We start from the raw sequence: 6,869 nt of genomic DNA on the forward strand, positions 1-6,869 counted from the left end.
ATAATTTATTTTTCTCTTCCCCCTTTGGACCATGATCTTTTCAAGTCAAGGTTATGGTGGTTTTAAGTATCTCAGAGCATTGAATAGAAACAGAACCATTGCACTGAACTATGCATTCCTTGAGGGCAGGGCCATGTCTTCACCTCTGCATACCAACATCTAGCTTATCACCAGTAAATAGTTGGTGCTCTGTGAATGAGGAATGAATGCCTGAATGCTCCAGGCAGGAGACTGCTCTCCTGTAGCTAGCTACACATTTGGTGATCTTTTTTTTTGTTTGTGTGTTTTTTGTTTTTTTAGTTTTTGTGGTTTTTTTTGAGACAGAGTCTCACTCGGTTGCCAGGTTAGAGTGCAAGTGCTATCATAGCTCACTGCAACCTCCACCTCCTGGGTTCAAGCGATTCTCCTGCCTTCGCCTCCCAAGTAGCTGGGACTACAGGTGCATGCCACCACATCCAGCTAATTTTTGTATTTTTAGTAGAGATGGGGTTTCACCATGTCGGCCAGGCTGGTCTTAAACTCCTGACCTCTGATGAACCACCCACCTCGGCCTCCCAAAGTGCTGGGATTACAGGCATGAGCCATCATGCCCAGCCACATTTGGTGATCTTATTTGTAAGTGTCATCAGGATTTGGTGATCTTATTTTGAGTGTCATGTTGGACCCAGGAGGCTAATGGAATCCTGCCCTCACCCCATTTATTTGTATCTGTCATAAGTGTGCAAGTCCCATATTCACGTCAGATGCAGAGAAAGTGCTGAACAGGTATTTGCTGAATTAATTAGTCTCAATTTTCCTGTTTTCAAAGACCTTAGTACTGTCAGGTCTCCATACGCAAGCCTGGAGCCTGAAAGTCTGAAGTCCTGCTTGCCTCGGCTGATCCTCTCCCACCTGCTGCCCGCATTCGCCATTGTCCCTAATTGCCCAGCAGAGCTTCCCCAGACAAGCCCCTCACCCAACCCTGCCATCTTAACTGTTCTTATGATAATGTGAATACCTCTCACCCATCCTGCCATCTTAACTGCTCTTCTGCCTCACCCCTACCTGCCATTGTAACTGAACTTGTGGTCATATATACTCCTTGCCCCTACCCCCACTGTCCGACCTACCCTCTGCGGGAAGACTGGGCTCATTGGGAAAGAAACCGGACCGCAGGCTAGAGGAAATTCCTTAAGTTCAGGCTTTATTGAGAGGAAAAAGCCTCCGGGCAGGCCAGCCGGGACGAAAAGGAAAAATGGCCGCGCCGCTCAGAGGGGCAGGGTTGTTTTATAGGGGGCTGAAGGGCTGGGGGGTGGGGAAGCCAAAAGCCGAGGTGGTGGGCAACTGTTGGTCAGTTTGAACTGCTGGGCGGGAAGCTGGGCGGCGGGAGGGCTATGGCCGGTATGTAAAGTGAGAGATAAGGGAGCCTCTTTGTGGGGGAGGGAAAGAGAGAGAGATTTTGCGGTAGGGGCAGAGTTTTCCAAACATTCCCGACTCCTTAAAGAAAAGAAAAAGAGGGGGTCAGGGGCGTCGGTTGTCTCTCTGGCTACTTCCTGCTGACAAGGGTCGACGGGGGGTTCTGAAGAGGTTTCTTTTCCTAAGGAGCCTGGAGGTTTGGGGAGAGGTCTGTTTCTTGCACTCGTTCAGGGTGGGGTTGGAGCAGCATCTGGTGGATGGTGACTCCAGTCAGTTCTTGAAAGAGCCGCTGTAGGAACTGGAGAAAGCAAGGAGCAATAAGTAAGATTAGGCAAACGGCTATTAGGGGCCCAAGCAATGGTGACAAGAGGGTATACATAGAGGAAGACCACCACGCTGTGGCTTCAGCCGAGAACTTCTGACTCTACAGGTTAGTTTTGAGTTTCTGGAGGCTCTCGATTCGGGTTTCTACTAGGCCGGATTCATTGATGTAGTAACAGCACTCTTCTTGTAGGAAGATACAGGTCCCTCCTCGTTCAGCAGTGAGCAGGTCCAGGGCTCTTTGGTTCTGCAAGGCAACTTGGGCAACTGAGGTGATCTGTCATTGGAGTGATGCTAAAGACTCAGTAGAGTCATTAATAGCCGCTTGGAGTTGTGAGGTCAGTCGGGCTATAGCCAGGTGAGAGTGGACTAGTGCCCCTCCTCCTAATCCTGAGTAAAGTAGGGGAGGTAGCTGTCTAGAGGAGTAGTCTCTGGCGGTGGGGGAGTTGAAAGCAGGAAGGGGCAACCATACAGCAGCTTAAATGGGCTAAGCTGTGATGGGCCCCGGGGGCTTGCTCTTACTCTGGTGAGGGCGATAGGAAGTCAGGTTACCCAGGATTGGCGGAGCTAAGCATGAGCTTGGTCAGATGCTCCTTTATTAGGCCATTGGCCCGTTTTACCTTACCAGAGGACTGGGGATGGTAGGCGGCATGTAGCTTCTACTGAATTCCTAGAGAGGTAGAAACGGCATTAGTGACTTTGGAGATAAAGGCTAGGCCGTTGTCTGACTGTATGGTAGCTGGGAGTCTAAAGCGTGGGATGATGTCTTGAATGAGATGAGTGGCTACTGTCCCGGCAGACTCAGAGGCTGTGGGGTAAGCTTCAATCCAGCCTGAAAAAGTGTCAACAATGGTTAGCAGATGCCGGTACTGTTTGTGCTTTGGCATATGGGTGAAATCAATTTGCCAGTCTTGGCCAGGTAGGAACCCGCGTAGCTGATGAAGCTGGCGCCGGGGATGACAGGAACCCTGGGAATTAGTTTTTGCGCAGACAGTACATGAGGACTGGACTTCCTGTATGGTACTGAGGAGGCGGTGGGGGTGAAAAAGTGGGTTGAGGAATCGGTATAAGGCTTTAGGCCCAATGTGGAGTGAATTATGGATGTCTTGGATTATCTGGTACCTTTGCTTTTCAGGGAGGATGAGGAGGTTATGCTTGAAGGCCCAGTCATCCTTGAACCGTACCCCGGGGGTAGACTGGAGGGTCTGGAGTTCTGAGGCAGAGTATTGAGGGCTAGGAGAAAAAGGCTGTGTGGGCTGGCGGTGGGGAAGGTTATGACGGCCTTCAGCTTTGAAAGGATGTCTGGCCCCAGAAGGGGAACTGGGCAGGTGGGGATTACTAAAAAGGAGTGGGTGAAGGGAGTGGAGTTATATGAGCACATGAGTGGTGGGGTTTGATAGGGGATACTCAGGGTCCCGTCGATTCCCATGACCGAGACCTGGGAAGGAGTGAGACGGCCAGAATAAGAAGGAAGTGCGGAGTAGGTAGCCCCCATGTCTTGTGACCCTAGGCTCGGCGAGGGTAACCGGAGTCGGAAAGCCAGGGCCCCGCTAGTCATCTAGCAGCCCTAGTAGACTGGGGAACGGAGCTCCCTCGGAGGTCGGCTCCTGGCAAGCAGGCTCCTCCCTACTGAGGGTGACCGCCGGCTGCGTAACGCCAGTGTGTCTGTTTTGAGGAACCGGCACCCTGGGGAAGCTGGGGCAGTCTGACTTCCAGTGTCCCGGGAGCCGACAGACAGGGCAAGGCTTAGTTGGTGGCCATGGTTGTGGACAGGCTCGGGACCAGTGTCCTTCCTTTCCACATTTGAAACATGCCCCTGGAGGGGCATGGGTTTCGGCCTTGGGCTTCTGGTTCCCTGCCGGCCTTAGAGCCACCACTAGGGCTTGGGTCTGGAGGGCAGCCTTCTGCTTCATGCGAGTTTGGCGGGCAGCCTCAGCCGCATCTTCCCTGGCATTGAATACTTTAAAGGCCATTTTTACCAGGTCTTGGATGGGAGTCTCTGGCCCCTCTTCTGCTTTCTTTAGTTTCTTTCTTATGTCGGGTGCTGATTGGGAGATAAAATGGGAGGCTAATACAGTGGCCCCATTTTGGGAGGCTGGATCTAGTCGAGTGTACCGGACTAGGGCTTCTTATACTTGAGTGAGGTATTGGAATTCTTTAATATAGGTGGATGGGTCGGCTGAGAAGGATCCTAAACATTTCTCAATTTGGGACAGATCTTGGAGTGAGAAAGGAACATGGACCCTGATTAAACCTTCTGCGCCTGCTACTTCTCGGAGTGGGGCCAGGATAGCTGGCTGGTGGGAGCGGGTGTGGGCCGCCACCGGAGAGGCAAGAGGAAGTGCAGCCTCTGAGGGAGGGGGCTCGGAGGGAGTAGAGGGAGAGCGAGGCATGGCCTCTGAGGTAGGAGGTGCAGAGGGAGTGGGGGAAGGGCGTGCCGTTGATGGCGAGTGGTTGCTGAGATTGGCAGGAGAGGACAGATGTTCAGGCAGATCCTCCGGTGAGGAGTAGGGTGGGGGAGAGGTAGTGGAGGAAGATTTATGGGGGGTTCGAGATAAGAGGATTTGGTAGGTGGAGCAGGAAGAACATAGGTTGGGGTGGGTACGGAGGTCCCAAAAAGCCTGGACGTAAGGAATTTCATTGTCCTTGCCCGCGCGGCGACAAAAATCGTCGAGATCTCGGAGGGTGTTGAAATCAAAAGTGCCAGTCGGGGGCCAATGTGACTGGTTACTGAGTTTGTATTGGGGCCAAGCCACCTGGGACAGGAAAATAAGCTTTTTCTTTCTGAGGGTTTGGGAATATCCCAATTTGGTAAAATTCGCAGCAAGCACCCAAGGGGGGTGCTCAGAGGTATTTTGGACTCCGAATTTCCCATGGCAGGCGCAGCTACAGACTCTCCGGCGCGGATGGGCAGATGCAACGAAAAGGCATCCCCGTTCGTTGCAAATTCCCCGGAGTACAATTAAGTACGGAAAGGGAAGCGGTCAGAGGGGCGTCCCCCGTCTGGCGGCTGTCCCTCGGAAGGCTCCTGGAGCCGGAATGGAAGACTACCTTGGCTCGGCCGAGACTAGGCAAGGAGTCCGTGCGGAACGCCGGAGAGGGAGCAACTGCACCGTGCCATAGGAAGAGGAGACGGGAAGCGGGGGAAGGCAAAGCAAGAAAAACTTGGCTTACCTTAATCGGAATGTGGAGGTGGCAGGGCCAGTGTTGGGTAGGTCGGGGAGGGGGGCCGTGGCCGGGCCAACAGCCTCAGCTCCCGTCCCGGGTTTCCGGCACCATTTGTCCGACCTACCCTCTGCGGGAAGACTGGGCTCATTGGGAAAGAAACCGGACCGCAGGCTAGAGGAAATTCCTTAAGTTCAGGCTTTATTGAGAGGAAAAAGCCTCCGGGCAGGCCAGCCGGGACGAAAAGGAAAAATGGCCGCGCCGCTCAGAGGGGCAGGGTTGTTTTATAGGGGGCTGAAGGGCTGGGGGGTGGGGAAGCCAAAAGCCGAGGTGGTGGGCAACTGTTGGTCAGTTTGAACTGCTGGGCGGGAAGCTGGGCGGCGGGAAGCTGGGCGGCGGGAGGGCTATGGCCGGTATGTAAAGTGAGAGATAAGGGAGCCTCTTTGTGGGGGAGGGAAAGAGAGAGAGATTTTGCGGTAGGGGCAGAGTTTTCCAAACACCCACCACTATAACTAATCTTACTCTGTAACTTTCCACTGCCCACCCCAAACCTGTAAAACCAACTCCTATCCCACCGCCCTTTGCTAACACCCTTTTCAGCCTTAGCCCACCTGTAGGCAGGTGAATAAACAGCTATGTTGCTCACACAAAGCCTGTTTGGGGGCGGGGGGGGGTCTCTTCATTCAGAGATCATGTTTTTAATAAATACCTGCTTCTTTCTAACATATGCTAGCAAGAAGATTAAATATAAAATTTAAAAATAGCTCTCCCAAATACTTATTACTACTTTCTGAGTTCATAGGGAGCAGAGAGCATGATGGTAAGTCAGCCTCCTCTAAAACTGAGCCAAACACAGCCACTTTGGATGGTGGCCTGGAACTGTTGACAGGAGAGAGCTTCACTTATGGGGAACTAATCTAGGCCTGAAAACTGCACTTTGACTTCCATTCTCCTTCCCAAAAAAAAAAAAAAAAACTACAGGCATTTTTCTCTTTTTTTTTTTTTTTTTTAAATTATTGCTCTTTGTGAGGCAGAGCTAACCTATAGACAGTGCCCCCAGAGTAGCTATTTTTTTTTTTTTTACATAGTGTTGCTCCATCACCCAGGCTGGAGTGCAGTGGCACAATCTCGGCTCACGGCAATCTCCGCCTCCCGGGTTCAAGAGATTCTCCTACCTCAGCCTCCCAAGTAGCTAGGATTACAGGCATCTGCCACCACACCTGGCTAATTTTGTATTTTTAGTAGAGAAAGGGTTTCTTCATGTTGGTCAGCCTGGTCTCGAACTCCCGACCTCAGGTGATCTGCCTGCCTTGGCCTCCCAAAGTGCTGGGATTACAGGCGTGAACCACTGCACCCGGCCCAGAGTAGCTACTTTTTAAGTGTGTAAGAATTGGGCCCCTACTGCTTTAGCTGAGACAAAACTGGGGATTTTCACTGGAGGACGTTTTTGATCAGTGTTACAAACTGGATTTACTGCTTCAGTCTCAAGGGGGTTTTCAGACAGGGTTTGGCCAGGGACCTCCAGACCTCTAATTACTACTAATTGTCCATTTAAATAATACTATACTGGGGGCCGGGCGTGGTGGCTCACGCCTGTAATCCCAGCTCTTTGGGAGGCCGAGGCAGGTGGATCACGAGGTCAAGAAATCGAGACCATCCTGGTCAACATGGTGAAACCCCATCTCTATTAAAAATACAAAAAAATTAGCTGGGTATGGTGGCACGTGCCTGTAGTCCCAGCTGTAAGGCCGGTTGCCTTGCCGGGAGTCAAACCGACACATTCATCACTCTCTGCGCCTGATAACTGTGTCATTGCCTGAGCTCATTATCTGGCTTCCCCACATAGCTTCCCCACACCCACCTCTGCATATCATGCCCAAGCCCACACTCAGCTCTAAATTATGCATCCAACCTCCAGCCCGCTGTTAAAAAACTCTGCAGAGAAATTTTTTAAAGAAGCCCCATCGGACCAGGCGCGGTGGCTCAAG

General features: G+C 51.9%; 1 long non-coding RNA gene across 1 annotated transcript; it reads right to left on the reverse strand.

Annotated features, from left to right (window-relative positions):
• Nucleotides 1-1,166: 1,166 nt before the first annotated feature.
• Nucleotides 1,167-4,974, reverse strand: LOC144577152 (uncharacterized). The gene is made up of 2 exons (XR_013520462.1): nt 4,891-4,974; nt 1,167-2,386 (listed from the first exon to the last, which is right to left on the reverse strand). It is a non-coding gene; the product is annotated as an uncharacterized LOC144577152 (long non-coding RNA).
• Nucleotides 4,975-6,869: the final 1,895 nt, after the last annotated feature.

This window comes from Callithrix jacchus, chromosome 7, assembly GCF_049354715.1.
Source record: "Callithrix jacchus isolate 240 chromosome 7, calJac240_pri, whole genome shotgun sequence".
NCBI classification, from domain to species: Eukaryota; Metazoa; Chordata; class Mammalia; order Primates; family Cebidae; genus Callithrix; species Callithrix jacchus.